This window comes from Artemia franciscana, chromosome 7, assembly GCF_032884065.1.
Source record: "Artemia franciscana chromosome 7, ASM3288406v1, whole genome shotgun sequence".
NCBI lineage: Eukaryota > Metazoa > Arthropoda > Branchiopoda > Anostraca > Artemiidae > Artemia > Artemia franciscana.
Genome location: NC_088869.1, coordinates 59,998,336 through 60,015,405, shown reverse-complemented (window position 1 = coordinate 60,015,405; position 17,070 = coordinate 59,998,336). Strand labels below are relative to the sequence as shown.

At 35.4% G+C, this 17,070-nt stretch overlaps 1 protein-coding gene across 1 annotated transcript in view; it reads left to right on the top strand.

The window, feature by feature from the left end:
• The first annotated feature begins 3,146 nt into the window (after positions 1 to 3,146).
• The window catches only part of LOC136029553 (coiled-coil domain-containing protein 97-like), a 34,577-nt gene continuing 20,653 nt past the window's right edge, over positions 3,147 to 17,070 (top strand). Inside the window, exon 1 of the mRNA XM_065708029.1 lies at positions 3,147 to 3,166. The gene's annotated coding sequence lies outside the window, so the exon portion shown is untranslated. The remainder of the gene's footprint in view (positions 3,167 to 17,070) is intronic.

The following is a 17,070-nucleotide window of genomic DNA, read 5'->3' as shown; positions in this document are numbered from 1 at the left end:
AATACAAATTTGGGAAGCTTCTCTAAACCAGATTTGAAAAGAGGTGTGGAATGAGTTTTGATCCATTAACTGGTCCAATAAGTAATTTCGACACAGTTACAGCATTTGTCCACTGTTTTGTAAGAAAGTTTAAGTCAAACACATATTTTGGGGTGATAATCCAGTAGCTGCTTGACTGGAACCATCGTCTGCTTTTGAGCAGGCCACTTCCTGATAGATTTGGGCGTCTCTGTCTTGTTTTTGTTACTTGACTCTTGAGAAATATATTTTAACCCTTAACTGGCAAGGTGGGGTCTTTTAAACCCAGCTCACGATGCTTTGTTGATCTCTTACCACCAGGTATAGGTAGGAGGCTGATACCACAGATATTCTTTGGACCAGTTGAGCTCTAATTCGAAGTGAAAAAATCTTGAATTCGCTCGCAGGTACGTAGATATAGGGCTTTGGGGTCTGACAGACCTTACTTTGCAGTTTTTGTGACTTAGCAGATAAACGAATTTTAATTTGTACAAGCTTTTTAGAGAACAATTGCTTCCGTTTTAAGTTGTTTAAAATAATTAAAGTACTAAAAGTAAGTACTGATCAACAAACCTTATTTTTTATTAGAGCCTAAACTTGGACTAACTTTAGCTGATGCAACGCCCTTTCTTGGTCCGTGTGACTATTTTAATTTCACCTAAAAATGTTTTTCTTTGGTTTTGTGCCAAAATTCTATAATTTCTCAATTTGGGTAAAATAAGGAAACCAGATGAAAAAAATGGCGACTCTTCAATTGATAAAACCAAAAAAGTTTTATAAACATAACATAAAACATAACATAAAAAGTGTTATTAATGTAAACAACCTTAAACTATTTGTAAGCCCTTTAACACAATATCATAACAAAAGGAAGATAAAAGCAGTAAAATAAACAAAGGACCTAAATCATTATGAGCTCCCTTGTAAAAGTGTCCTGATTGTATTTATCTTAAAATAATAAAATTGGTCTTGCTAATTGACTTAAGACCATTGGCAAAATAAATTCCTTTGTTTTCAAACACATCAAAACCTAATAAAGAGTTATTTGATTTAACAGTCTCTACTGTGATCTTAACTATTTTTTTTTTTTGCAACACTTGGATCTCTCCCCAAAAATTTGGGAGTCATAATGAGTCAGAAGATGTAAATATTTTCTACCCAATCAATATCACAGTGTCCAAGTCAGTCAGTGAGAATCGGGAAAGGTCTCTTTGTAGCTGATGGAACTCTGCGGGGTGTTTTTCCACTATCATGAGCCCGCAGCAATTCCTGTATTTGGAAAACTATCTTTGGCTTAATAATAGGCACACACGCTACAAAAGAGGTGGATCTCTAGCTCATGTGAAAGAGTTTTTTGACCGATTTGTTGCAAAATACAAAGCAAATCACCCACCAGGCAAGTGCTTGATAATTGATAAATTTCTAATGGTCTATAGAGTATGATGCAAAAGTTGCACTTTCCCTTAAGACCCAACAAAATAAGGAATAAAAATTCAATGCCTATGGGTCTTGACGACATTTTTATTTGTCTAAAATCTTTGTTTACGAAGGAAAGAGAGCACTTATGGTTGAAATCCATAATGCTTCAATTCCAATATGAACTATCATCACCCTTGTCACTCATTTGAAGAGTACGAACTGCTACATCGCAACCAACAACTGGTTCACGCTTGTAGAGCTTATAGAAATGCCTAGACCCTTGGGAGTTACCTAAGTAGGCACAGTGAGAAAGAACAAACAGAAATTCCACCCATCTCGCTAGTCATTCAGGGGATTCCAACTCGTCCATTTTTGGGCTTATGGACCATCTGACCCTAGTGTCATTTGTTCCAAAGAAAAGCAAACAGTAATTCTTGCTTCACCGATGCACTTTTCATCAGATAGTAAACCAGATAGTAGCCTATGAGAGTAGTAAACCAGATATAATCATTACGTACAGTCTAACAGAAAGTGCAGTAGACTTTCTAAATCATAGGTGTTCTAATTACATGATTAGCTACCACATGAGAAGATAGTCTATGGCGATGTTCCATCATGGACATAGCGGGAGTCAATGACAAAGTTATCCTGAGCTACTCAAGACCCCAAGAAAATGAATAGACCCAAAAAAATGCAGATAAATCTAGGACAATGTTTTATCGACGAGCAACTACATTTTAGTATTTCTAATTAATATATCTGATTGTGTTGTAAGGAAAATGGAAATAAATTTAAAACAGTATTTTGTGTAATTTTTAAAAACTGGGGTCCAGCAGACCCCATCCTGCAGCTAGTGTAACCTTTTTTTCACCCTGCTAGTAAAGGGTTAATCTTTTTACTTTTCTGGGCATGCAGTTTTCCCCTTATTGGTTTCATGTAATGAGTGTTTACATTCTGTGTGCTAATTAATCATATTAAACGACAGATTAATTCTTGATAAAACTTAAAATTAACAAGGGCAAACTCAAACAAACTTGCACGCAGACAGCGCATAAAACTTTTGTGTAAAAAATCGAAAGCTGGCAAGATCCTAGTAAAAGAAAACTCTTTGCATTCATGGCCAAAATTTTAGGTTCTTAGTGTTTCCAGTGTGTTTCAATCTCCACTTCTAGAGCTTTTGATGATATAAGGTTTGTTTCAAAATTACGGGATTGTCATCTAGTACTTTTGACAACGTGCAAATTTAAAATTAATTGGTTATTTTGCTTTTGCGAAATTGCCAAATTAAGACTTCGTGTTCATATTTTAATTTTACTATATCATTGTACAATGTGTTTATTCAAATAAAAAGCAAAAAGACGGTTGTTTTTCTGGGGTTAGAGTTTGTAAATTTGTTTTACTGCCCCTCTGACATCCAAGGTAGTCCAATAGTAGTAATAATCTGTTCATCTTAATATGCACGCATTCAGGCCTTGAAGACTAGAAACACTGATTATAAAACTAATTACATATTTATTGTTCGTATGTTTCAAGCCAAGACAAAAATCTTATGTGCCTGGCAAGAAGGTTTTAATCTAGAGTCGGCACTAGATGAGCGGGTAAGAAATAGGGGAAATCAGTAAATGAAAAGACTGGTTGTAAAGTTAAAAACTTTTTACTGACAATGCTGTAAATTATGATTCAAAACTCTAAAACGTGAAAATTACAAAATATAGGATATCCACGAGGGGTATTGTGTGGAGTACAAGTACAGTTTCTCTATGCTGATTTTTCTCTCATGACTTTAGTACATAGGGTAAAATTCTACTTTAGTGACTTCTTGCTATCTCAGAAAGGGGTTAGGTTAGGAAAATGAAACTTTTGGCAATGGGTCTACAGGCCAAAGTAGGCTATAGGCTATCCTGGGAAGGTATTTTAAAGTACCCACCTCCACTCCTTCTACCTCTAGAGAGCTCTGAAATTTGCCTATACAACAGGTCTACACCTATTAAAATTTTGACAAAAAGCATTTTACCTTAGTTTCCAGTTACAAGTTGCTTTTTCTCTGCCTTAAGTTCTGAAAATGCAATTTCTGTTATTGGAATAGAATTCTGAGCCATATCAATAATTTTTAAAAAATTAGGAAATGTATTTGAATAATTTTAAAACCTTATAGCCTATAGCCTATTGGGATTGTGCAAAGTTGTGAAGCTGAAAACAATTTTGCTGTAGGCTACTTCATTCAAGCAGAAGATCTATTTTGCAAGGTTTCACTTTTATAACAGACATATTTTTAAAGGTCATGAAAGGTCAGGACCCTCTAGAGGGAGAGGTAGGTACTTCAAAATAGCCTACTTTCCTGGGACAAACCTTAGCCTGTAGACTCATCCCTGAAAGTTTCATTTTCCTAACCTAACTTCTTTCCAAGATAGCAAGAAGTTACTAAACTAGAAATTTACTATACATAGGCTAATAGTCAAATACATAAAATTTTAGTCCTGAAGCTTCTTGTTATTTTGGAGAGTATTTGAGTTAGGTGATTAAAACATTCAGGAATGTTTTTTTCTTCTAAGGGCCTGAAATGGACACTGGGAGGACATTACTAAGCTACTCTGTCCACCCTGTCCCTATGTCTTTATAATAGAAAGTTGTTTACTTGGCAGGTCTGTACCATATTTTACCTTAATTTTGAGTTTTCAACTTTTTTGATTTGCTTTTGGCTCTTAAAAATGATGTTAAAAGCCTTAAATGAGCTTCATATGAGAACTGACCTAAACTAACCTATACCCTCCCCCCCCCCCCAAATTACTGTGCAAATATATAACCCAACTAACACAAGCTGTCTAAAGTGTATATTACTGCATATAAGCATAGCAACATTCTGATGATTACATACTGTGTCTTTGTCATTACTAGAAAAGGGCATCCATTTTTTGGCTTTCTAAAATCCTCCTCCAATGAGTCTAAAAAGATATAAATTGGGCTTGCTTACAGGTAACATTACCATAGAGCAAATTATATTAGTCCATGAGCCCTGCAGGTAGCAGGATGAGGTCTGTATCCTATATTTATTCAACAAGGAGTGATAAAGTATCACTTTTTACTAAAGTATCATTGTTTAGCTTTCTAAAATCCTCCTCCAAAGAGACTAAAAAGATATAAAGTAGGCTTGCTTACAGGTAACATTGCCTATAGAGCAAAGCATATTAGTCCATGAGCCCTACAGGCAGCTGGGTGAGGTCTATATTCTACATGTATTCAACAAAGAGTGATAAAAGTAAAAAAAAGCTCAAACAAAGTTTATTAAATAAATATAGAATACAGACCCCTGCTGTCCACAGGGCTCATGGACTAATATGCTTTGCTCTGTAGGTAATGTTACCTGTAAGCAAGTCCATTTTATGCATTTTTAGTTTGCCCCATAGAGGAGGAGGGTCAACCAGAAATGGCTGCACTCCTAGATTTAGCATTTCTAAGTATTATAGTATAGAAACTTTGCAGCATAGTTTCCAGTTTAGACAGCTTGTGATGAAACTAAACATTTAAGTGTCTAGTTTAGACAGCTTGTAACATAACTAAACATTTACCACATATGCTATTTTGATTGTTAATACAGACAGATTAAACTGCTTTGGTCTTTAGTATTATTAAATAAAAAAAAACAAGTTTTTTCAACTGAAAGTAAGGAGTGACATCAAAACTTAAAACGCACAGAAATTACTTCGTATATGAAAGAGGCTGCTTCCTCATCAACGCCCCGCTCTTTACGCTAAAGTTTGACTCTTTCTCTCAATTCTTCTTTCTAAAACAGTAAAAAACTTTAGCGTAAAGAGCGGGGCATTGATGAGGAAGCAGCCTCTTTCATATACGAAGTAATTTCTGTGCGTTTTAAGTTTTGATGTCACTCCTTACTTTCAGTTGAAAAAACTTGTTTTTTTTTTATTTAATTTCTGAACGTTTTTGAATCAATGCATGTTTTGATTTTGGCTCTCCACAGAGGAATAATCAAAACGAAATTTGTATATTTTTTTTTTTGGCTCAATGGCTTTCTCATAACTTTGATTGAATGATTTTGAGAAAAAAAGAGCAGGGGACAAAGCCTAGTTGCCCCCCGATTTTTTGGTTAATTAAAAAGGCAACTAGAACTTTTAATTATTTACGAATCTTTTTATTGGTAAAAGATTTATGTAACTTATAAATTAGCTTACGTAAAGAACTTTTGTATTATCATGTTTTTATTACATATATGAGGGGATTCGCCCCATCGTCAGTACCTCGCTCTTTACACTAAAGCTTAAATTTTATCCCAATTCATTAAGAATGACCCCCTGAATCACAAAAGCCGTAGAATAAGTAGTTGAAATTACCGAAAATACTTTAGCGTAAAGAGTGAGGTATTAGAAGGAGGTGAGCCCCTCATATGGGTAATAATTTCTGTTTGTTTTAAGTTTTATTGCTGTTCCTTACTTCCAGCTGAAAAAGCTTTTTCACTTTTATTTTTTAATTGTTTTTTTTTTAAATAATGCTAGTAAATCCTGCTCTCCCTTCATGGAAATTTTCTTCTCCCATTACAAATTCTCGAAGGAAAGTTCCCAAAGCATATCCCCCTCTTCTCAACCCCTCCCCCAAATCAAAAAAATCCTCCTGAAAACGCCTGTATACTTCCCAATAACCATTACTATATGTAAGCACAGGTCAAAGTTTGTAACTTGTTGCCCCTCCCACGGGGACTGTGGAGGAGTAAGTCATCCCCAAAGACATAGTTATAAGGTTTTTCGACTACGCTGAATAAAATGGCTATCTCAGAATTTTGATCTTGACTGTGGGAAAATAATTAGCGTTGGAGGGGGCCTAGGTGCCCTCCAATTTTTTTGGTCACTTAAAAAGGGCACTAGAACTTTTCATTTCCGTTAGAATGAGCCCTCTTGCAACATTCTAGGACAACTGGGTCGATACGATCACCCCTGGGAAAAAAAAAAAAACAAAAAACAAATAAACACACATCCGTGATCTGCCTTCTGGCAAAAAATGCAAAATTCCACATTTTTGTAGATAGGAGCTCGAAAGTTCTACAGTAGGGTTCTCTGATACGCTGAATCTGATGGTGTGATTTTCGTTAAGATTCTATGACTTTTAGGGGGCGTTTCCCCCTATTTTCTAAAATAATGCAAATTTTCTCAGGCTCGTACCTTTTGATGGGTAAGACTAAACTTGATGAAACTTATATATTTAAAACCAGCATTAAAATGCGATTCTTTTGATGTAGCTATTGGTATCAAAATTCCATTTTTTAGAGTTTTGGTTACTATTGAGCCGGGTCGCTCCTTACTACAGTTTGTTACCACGAACTGTTTGATACTGCATCAAATTGTGGTATGATTGGATTTGTCATTCATAACTTTTCCTTAGTACAACCTTCTTTTCATAAAGATTGTGGCCCCTCTCCTCTGCAGGGAATAGTTAATTATCATAGTTAACAGGGAATAGTTAATTATAATGGAAACAACCCCAAAACATAATTCATAAAAAATTATATTTTATAGCTGAAAGTAAAAATTCAGTTATTATTTCCAGATTGTTTTCTTGTAAAGTTTTATATTATTTTCAGACTTATTTTTGTACAAAATTTAGTCTTTATTTCTGACCTTGCTATCCAATATATTTGTTTGAAGATTGATCAAACAGTTTGTGGTAATTATCTTAAATTGCAGATTGGAGTAATCTAAGGATTTCTCCTTGTAGAGCTCTAGAATTGAAAATTTGAGTTGAATCCAGGATTTCTTAGTGACCAGGTGCATTGTTCTGATCCTTAGGATCCCAGTTGAGTTCACACTCTCTAGTTGACCTTTCAGCATTTAGTCTTTGTTTAAAGATGTCCACAGATTTAGCAGTAACAGTTTTTTAAGAGAGCCTATTCTAAGTCTTTATGATTCTGGAAGAAAAGAATAGAGCATAGACTCTGGTAGGGTTGGCTGCCTAACATGTTTCAACTGATGACCTCTAGTTCTTGAGTTAGGACCAATAGTGGGAAATGATGTTGGGAGTGTATTAGCCTTCATTAACTTATAGGTTAAAATGGCATCACATCTGCTAATTAGGAAGGGGTTCAGAGAGAATATTTTGTATTTTACAGCTTAGGATCTATCTGAAAGAAAACATGTGTAAAGTTTACTTCAAATTTATTCAGTGATAAATGAATTACTGTGTTGTGATCAATCAAGTCAAATGCTTGAAAATATGAACATAGGATGAGGCCAAGAAGCATTTCCTCAGATGATAGAAAAATCTAGCATCAAATCAGTAAAACTACAATTTTAAAAAATCAATGTTTTATTCATATGAAATATTATTGTACATAATAATTGTCAAAATCTCTCATTGTTGAGAAAGTACCTGTAAATTTGACAAGTATGTTTTTGTCAGTAGACCCTTGAATTTTGATGCCATCTGTTTCTCATCTGTTTTATATGTTCAGTGAAGTTTCAGCAGAGTCTCCTATATTTTGACAGGGCCTTTTGCTATCTGTCAAAAATTTCAACAAGTTGCTACAAGACATTCTCAAAGAAATGAATCTTGTAATAGAAGCCAATATCTACATGTGAATTTGACTGAAGGAACATTTTAGTTTGTCTGGTATTCCATTAAATCAGACAAGAATTTCCAACACCTGGAACATAGTTTTATCAATATAATATTAGCTGCCATTTTAACTTAATTTTATCAAGAAAAAGCTAATATGGCTACATTTTACAGAAGATCAGATGTATCTTGATGCATTGGTACTGATCCCAACTTTTTTTTGAAAAAAAAAAACAAGTAGTGACAGTTTGAATATTACATAGCTAAAAAATTGTTGGGAGCTCATTTTGTGTTGAAAACAGAAACTGATTGAATTGAATATTCTTTTCTTATCTGAGTGTCTTGGATATAGTGTCCACTTTTTTCATTGTCAAAATATAACAAAGTCTTCAAGAGATGGTGTTCCAAGTCATGACTAAGCAGAGTTATCTTGTTTTGAAGGAAAATTTCAACAGTGGTCCCACTGTCAAATCATTGGTGCCTTTACCCTATAGGTCTTTTCTAGTGAACCATATTGTTCATTAACAGTGCTGACCAAAAATTAAAATAACATATTTTTTGATTGACAAAACTGGATCAACAGTGAACTCTGCAAGAGCACAAATTTTAGATTAGGCTATTATTGAGAATAAATGACAGTATTTTTCAAATTATTTTGAATATTGGGCTATTATAGTAAAATAACAAACATAATATTAAACTGTTTAATTCAATCATGTTTAATGGGATATTTTCACTGTTTTATAATTTCATAAATTTTAAGTTTTTTATAGACTTGCAAGATTTTTTGAATCAAAAGTTGAGTACTTTTTGGAGAGGAAAAGGGTGGATAATTCAAAAGAAATTATTAAAGTTTTCTAATCTTTAAGACCAAATAAAAATATGTCCCAAAATGATTTGGCTTGGTAACACTTCTTGCTTTTTATCATGGCTGTATGTGTATTCTTTGAAAATGTTATTTTTCTACTCCAAAGTTTTCCCAAGGATATTAAAGGACAATGTCTTTTAGAGGGATGGGGCTGGTGGTCTATCATAGGCACCACAATAGCACTGCCTAAGTAAAGAGCAATATGGCTACAATGAATTACTTATTTATTTATTCATTCTTTTTTGGTCTTAGACCAGGGCACTTTATATTGAAGGAGTTGTTGTTGGAACTTCAAAAAGGGTTCATTTGATTGGAAATTGAAAGGGCTATTGCCCTTTTTCATAGTCAAAAGTGATTAGAGGGCATTTAACCCCCCCCCTCCCATGTCCCTAATTCCCTAAACACATCCAATCAAAATTTTGAGATAGCTATTTTCTTCAACCTAGTTGAGAGGTCCAGGAATCATATATTTGAGGATGACAATCCCTCTTCCTTATAGCCCTCAGGTTAAGGGTTGTAAGTTATGCCCTGGGGGCATATACAATTTTTTTTAAGTGCTATTGTAGAAACTTCAAAAAGGGCTCATTAGATTGAAGTTGCGAGGGCTAGTACCCTTGTTGATAGTTGACAGAGATAAAATGATGAATGTTCCCCTCCTATGCCCATTATCACCATATTTATTTCTTATCGAAATTTTGATATGGCCATTTTGTTTCAACCTTAAAGTCCTAGGGGCATATAAGATTTGTATAGAAAACGTTGTTGCAGACATTTCAAAAAGGGCTAGGGCCCTTTTTAATAGTTGAAAGTGAGAGGAGGGCAAATCCCCCTCCAAGCTCACCAATTAACCCAAACGCTTCTAATGAAAATTTTGAAATAGCCATTTTTTTCAATACAGTAGAAACGTCTGGAAATTATGTTTTTGATGATGATGCCCATCACAGTCCCCAGGGCAAGGGTTGTAAGTTATGCCCTGGGGGCATATTAGGTTCTTACAGAAAGATTGGTCATATTAACTAAGCAGGGGGCTCATTGGATTGGTAATCAGAAGCTCTAGTAACCTTTTTAAGAGTCAAAGTGATCAGAGGGCAACTGCACACACACACACACACATGTTGTATTGTCCCAAACTGCATTTAATACAAATTTGAGATGACTATTTTATTTAAAATGGTCAAGCTATTGTATAACAAAGCCCTTAAAGTTGAAACAAACCCCCAGTGCAAGGGGCCAAAGGTTATAAGCTATCCTTGGTGGGCATTTAAGGTTTTTATGGAAAGGATGGTTATATAAACTTTAGAGGAGGCTCACATGGTTGAAAACTGGAAGTGCTAGTTATTTTTTAAGAGTTCAAAGGGATGGAGCACAACTAGTTCCCTCCCCTTGACTACTCTTTTCACCAAACGAATCTGATTGCAGTTGTGAGATATTGATTTTGCTCAAAATAGTCCAAAGAACATTTAACAACGCCTCTAGGGCTGTCACAACCCCCCAGTGCCCTGGGTATAGGGTTTTAAGTCATGCCCTGGGGCATATAAGGTGCTTATGTACATTTGATCTGATTTAGCCCAAATGACCCATCAACTCTGGCTGTGTGCTCAGTCAGAGTAAAAAAATTGGGTACCTGGAGAAATCTGGGGAAGGTAAGCAGGAAGAGTGTGTTAAAGTACAGGATAGTTGGCCCCCAAATTCCGATTGTAATTTCTGACTAAAGGGCCACAAAACAGAAATCAGCATCGTTGGTTTGGACCTTAAGGTTTTAGTGTTGTCTTACTTACTTACTACATTTGATTTGAAATTAGAAGCTATAGTATTTTTTTTAAGAGTCAAAAGCGATTTGAAGGCAACTAGGTTCTTCATGCTCATCATTTCCCCAAAGACATCCAATCAAAATTTGGAAATAGTAATTATGTTCATTGTTGTTGAAGGGTTAGTTTTTGAGGAGGACATCCCACAACTGCACCTCTCAGGGAAGGGTTTTAAGTCATACCCTAGGGACATATGATTTATATAAAAGGATGGTTGTATATACTTCAGAGGTGACTCATTAGATTGGTAATAAAAATTTCTAGTTCCAGTTTTAAGAGTCAAAGGGATCAGAGCACAGCTACTACCCCCCCCCCCCCCTTCCACACACATACACACACAAGTTGTATTTTCCCGAAACATATCCAATAGAATTTTTTTGACAGTCTACTTATTCAACATAGATGATCAGGTAACATGTTACCTCATCATTTTGTTTGAAGAAATAATGTTACAGCTTTCAAAACAGCTTTGGTTAGAACCTGTTTTTATGGAGGGTAGTATATAGAACCATAATATTTATGATGTTTATAATTTTTTTTTTACTTAGTGCCCCTAAAAAGAGTTTAATGAATTTGTCTCCATATGTATTCTGGTGTATTTGCTTATTTTTTGTAATTTTTTCAGCTCGTAATATTATTACTTATTGTTCTGTTTTCTGTTAATTTGTAATAAGACAGACCTGTGGCTTACTCCATTTTTTGTTTAAAAAAAAAAAAAAATAGTCCAAAGATCATATGACAAGGCTTATGGGGCTGATACAAACCAACAGAGCCTAGGGGTGAGGTTTGTTAGTTATGCTGCTGGGACATTAAATGTTTATCATGGAAGGATGGTTATTTAGCTTTAGAAGAGGCTCATTTGGTTGAAAATTGGAACTTCCAGTTCCTTTTGAAGAGTCAGAAGTGATGGAGGGTGTTTACCCCCCCCCCCCTTTCCCCAATAAACTCTCTTTTCACCAAACACATCTGATTGGAATTATGAGATAGCGATTTTGTTCAAAATAGTCTAAAGAATATATAAAAGCACCTGTACGTTGACACCCCCCCTAAACTTCAGATGGGCCTTATTTGATTTGAAATTGTATGTTATTGTGCCCTTTTTAAGAGTCAGCAGTTTGAGAGCCCCCCCCCCTTATGCTAATCATTTCTCTTAACATCTCCAATCAAAACTTGGACATAGCAATTTTTGTTCATTGTAGTGGAATGGGCTGATAACCCCCATGCCTTTTCACGACAAGAACATAACTTGTGTTTTACTGAAAACAAAACACGTTTTAAATTTTTTCTCCTTTTTTTAGTTTTTTAAGTAAAGAATTATCAAAATTTTAAGGAATAAATGTCAGCACATGTAAATTAAACTGACTATTCACGGCCATTTTTTTTTTTTTTTTGTATCTTTTTTCAGTAAAGTACAAGTTATGTTCTGGTCTTGGGAAGGAATGGGGGTTATAGCCCTACTCATGTTAAGTTTTGCTCCTTTTGAGTTTGACATGGCTATTTATTGTAATTTCTGTTTGTTTTAGTTTCATTTTCTTATTGACAGGGATTTTTGGTAGTTTTACACTTGGAAGATTATTTGACTCTATTTCTGCTCTTTTTTGGCTTTATGGAGCTCTTACTTTATCTTTGAAAAACTTGTTTCGTGGAAAAGTTTTTTAAATTAATTCTTTAAAAAGTCTTCTGAAGACAAAATTTGGCACATCTGCTAACATAAGTGCAGTGCTTTCCATGATTGGAATAATCCTTCCCTTCAAATGTTTGCAATGATTTCTCCTTATTTTTCAAGTGAACAATAAGATTACTGAGTTATCCTTTATGGCAATTTGAAGTGACATTTCTCAGACAGAAAATTACTGCAATTTCCATAGAGTTTCTACAGTAGAACTTGCACTCAAAAATAAGAAAACTTTAATGAAAAGCTTGACATGGTCTTTTGCAGTTGACAATGGATATCCAAAAAGACTAAGTGTAATAAGGTAAAGCTTCTGGGTAATGCAATCACTTTGGGTAATAAGTAAAAACTTTCGAAGCGTGTTGAGGAGGATGCTAAACTAACCAAAAGGTACCGTTTGCATACTACTATTTTTCTTACTAAAACTAATCCTGGTATTACAACTACTGCCACTACTGCTATAAGTACTACTCCATCTGAGGGTGTTGATATGTAACTTTCAGGGGATGTTGAGAGCAGAACATAAATCAAAACACGCTGTGTGAAGGCTTGTTTGTCAAAAGGACATATCAACATATTGCAGGAATGGCTTATGTAATTAAGGAGAAACTTTCAGAGAATGTTAAGGAGATGAGGAACAAGACCAACAGATACTATGTGTATGCATGTTCTCAAAAGTGTTTATCAGCAGTGTCTCAGGAACAACTGAGGCTATTAAGTTGAAACCATCAGCACAAGTTGAAGAGGATGTTGAACTAACCAAATGGCACCATGTGCATACTACTGCTGCTGCTATTACTACTAATACTAAGGATAAGGTTGTAAGGGTGGAACTTTCAAGGAATGTTAGGGGGGATGTTAAACTAAATAAAAAAAAAACTATGTGTATGCAGACTGCCAAAAAGGCGAATCAGCAATACCTCACAAATGGCTTGAGACAATAAATTGAGTCTTTCAAGGTATGTTGAACTAGCGAAAATGCACCAGGTGCATACTATTGCTACTGCTGCTACTGCTAATAATACTTCTAAGTCTAAGGGTATTAAGATGTAATTTTTAGGGGTGTTGAGCTAAATCAGAACATACTATATGGATGGAGGCTGTCAACAGGGTGCAACAGTTATAACTCAGAATTAGCTTAGGGTACTAAGTTAAAACTTTCAGTGTTTACTGAGAGGGGATGTTAAACTAATGAAAAAGTGCTGTGCATGATACTACTACTACTACTAATACTAAGCCTAAGATTACGAAGGTGAAACTTCCAGGGAATGTTGAGGGGAGTCATTGAACTAAATAAGAACACATATGTTCATACAGCTTTTCAAAAGGACATCTCAGGAACAGCTTTAGAGAATTGAAACTTTCAGGGCATGTTGTGAGGAATGTTGAACTAACCATAAGACAATATATGCATACTACTAGTAGCACTGCTATTTCTACTGCTATATCAACAACTACTGTGACTGCAAATATTTCTGACTTCAGCTGCTAGTAATTGTGACTGTGACAACTTTCGTTGATGGCTAATTGTGACTAAAACTACTTGCAATAATGATTAATAATGGCTTAAACTGTGACTACTTGTGGCTGCAGCTACTTGCAATCATGACTACTATCTGCTTTGACTACTTGTGACGTTGTCTACAGCTATTTGTGACTGTGGCTACAAGTGACTGCAGCTGACAATACGTCGACTGCTTGTGACCGTGACTTCTTGTGAATAGGAATTCTAACAATTTGCGACTTCGTGCGCCTGTGACTGTAATTGGCTGCAGCTAACTGCTTTGTCTGTGACAACTTGTGATTCTGATACTTGTTGCTGTGACTACTAGCAACTGCAAGTACTTGTAAATATGACTGAAACTACTTACTACTGTGACCGCGACTACTTGTGACCATAGTGATGACTACTTGCTATTGCCATTTAAACTACCAGGTGATTTTAACTGCAACTATTTGCAATTACATCAAATTATAACTGCAATTAGCTGTGATTGTATCTACTTGTAACTAAAATTACTCGCTACTATGATGGCGATTACTTGCGACTGTGATTGTCATTGTTTGCAACTCCAGTCAGTTGTAACTGTAACTGCAACTACTTGTGACCGCTAATACTTATTAATGTGACTTAGACTAATCGTGACTGTGATTACTTGCGACTGCAACTGCTCGTGACTATGACTACTTGCTACGGCAACTTCTCATGGCTTTGACTACTTTTACTGAAAGTGCAAATACTTTGGACTGCCTACGATTTTGACTGCTTGTGACTGTGACTACAACTACTGCAATTTCGATTTCTACTCCTACGTAAATCAAAACAGATCAATTGCATTAATGTTGTGAAAATGATGCTTTGATGCAATATCTGAGTAGCATGTTAGGATATCAAGTTGAAACTTCCAAGGAAAGTTAAGGGAGCTCCTGTATCCAGGTCGTAGACAGCATCTCTGTACAATATTGTAGGAAGAGCTTCTTCTTAGTTAGGCGAAATATGGGCTGTTCAGTCAAGACTATTCAGCCCTCTTCCTTCTATCTCTTTATAGGATGTGTTAAACTATTATATGTAGCTGCTAGTTGTATTTCTGGAGGGGCTCTTTGGATTTCAAGTGCTGGATAGTTGTGGTGTATGTTCCAAGTTTAGTACTGTTTGTGTAGGTTGGTTCTTTAGAGCTAGCTGCTCATTATGTATCTTGAAGTAGCTTTTTGGATTCCAGGAATTATCCAGATACATACTTCAAGTTCAGTGCTTTTTGAGCAGGTTATGTCAGCCAGGTTTTGGACTGATGATGAATTTTTTTGGGGTTTTAAGTACATTAACAGCTTGCTTTGAGAGGTATAATGTGCTGGTGTTAGCATATTACGTTCAAGTAGACAATGGTCAATTGTTTCATATCTTATATTGCAGCATATGCAAAATAGGGAGGAGGGATTTTGATCTGTTGAATTTGGAATTTGATGGGAGAATGCAGGTTTAGCCAATTTATATGATAGATATGAACTATATGATAGATTTTGGCATGATATTTATTTGAAAAAAAAGTTAAATTTTGTGCATTATTTGTCAAATGGGCCTCTATCTCTATTGATATATGTCTCTGAGGGGTGTGGGTCTCCTACTTGGCTGGTCATTATTTGGCAATTTTTTTTTTGCAATTTCATCAGCACAATGATTACCCACAATACCTAAGCGGCTTTGCATGTGCCTAAAATTTGTCACCTTTGGAAGTAAGTGTTCTGATTTAGTTCAACTTTTCCCTCAATATTCACTTAAATTTTCACCTTTATACCCTTAGTTGAGGTGGTAGGCTACTAGTATCATAGTAGGAGTAGTAGTAGTAGCAGTTACTGCTGTAGCAGTAGTATTGGCTGCTATAGTAGTATGCACATATGACCTTTTGGTCAGTTGGTCATGCCCTTTTGACCTTTTGGTCATGCCCTGGAAGTTTCAGCTTGATATGCTATGCTGTTCCTAAGATATTGCTGATATGTCCTTTAGATAAACTTTATGCACATAGTATGTCTTGATTTCGTTCAATTTTCCCAAAACATTTCCTTGATTTTTCACCCCAATAAACTCAACCATACTAGTAGTTGCTAAAAAGTGGTAGCTGTGGTAACAGTATTAGTAGTATTGACATTAGTGTTAGTGTGCAATTATTGCCGTTTTCATCAGTTGATCATCCTCTTATCATTTCCTGAAAGCTACAATTTAACATCCTCAGCCATTCCTGAATTATACCTTTTGACAACCTGTATGCACATTGTGTTATGGTTTTCATTGCCCAATTGTCAAACCAGACACAAAAACACACATCTCTCTCCAAATATCTTGAGCTTTAGACAATGGGAACAGAGAACTTAAGAAAAGCTTGATTCGGTGTTGCACTTTTATTTGGAACGATCTTCCTGGGGACTGTCCCTAAAAGTTTCTCTTTTGACTCCTTTAAAAGAATGTTCAACGGTTATCTAAAACTTCGTGATGGAACAATACAAAAGATTAGTGGCAAATCAGATACTTAAATATAACTGGTGCAGCGAATTTAGAAATAAAAGAAAAAATAAACAATTTGAGGTTATTAAGGTTACTTTAAGAAATGTTCCTAACAGGTACACTCCCCATTATGTTATCAAGTAAATGCTAAAAAAAATATAGAAGGCTCCCAAATTGTACTGAATCTAAAACTGAAAAGGACTGGAGTATCAGAGGCAACGCTCTAGTGTTGGCTGTAACAACCTATTAAAGAACCGTGAGCATTCACTGTATTTTTTCCCTAGGGTCACTTTGTATCTAAGTGATGGTCGATGGGGGCTCATTCGATTGGAAATTGGAAGTTCTAGTGTACTTTTTAAGAGCTTGAAGTGAATGAATGTCGGCAAGCCTCCTCCCATCACTTGCCCTCATTTGTACCAACCCTCATACCATAACTTTCAAAGACCTTGAGATAGATAAATCTTGAGATAGCCATTTTGTTTAAATTAGTATATAGGTTCAGTTAATTAGTCCCTGGAGATGACACGACACACACAGAACTAGGGCAAGGTTCGAAAACAATGCAAAGTGGTAATTATTCAAAATTAAGCTGTATAAGGAAAGAGTGGTGTTTTTACAATATCTCAGGAAAGGCTAATTGCATTAAGTTGAAACTTTTGAGGAATGCTGAGGGGCAATGCTTAATTGAGCTAAATGAAGAGACACTATGTACATTCTGGTTTTCAAAATG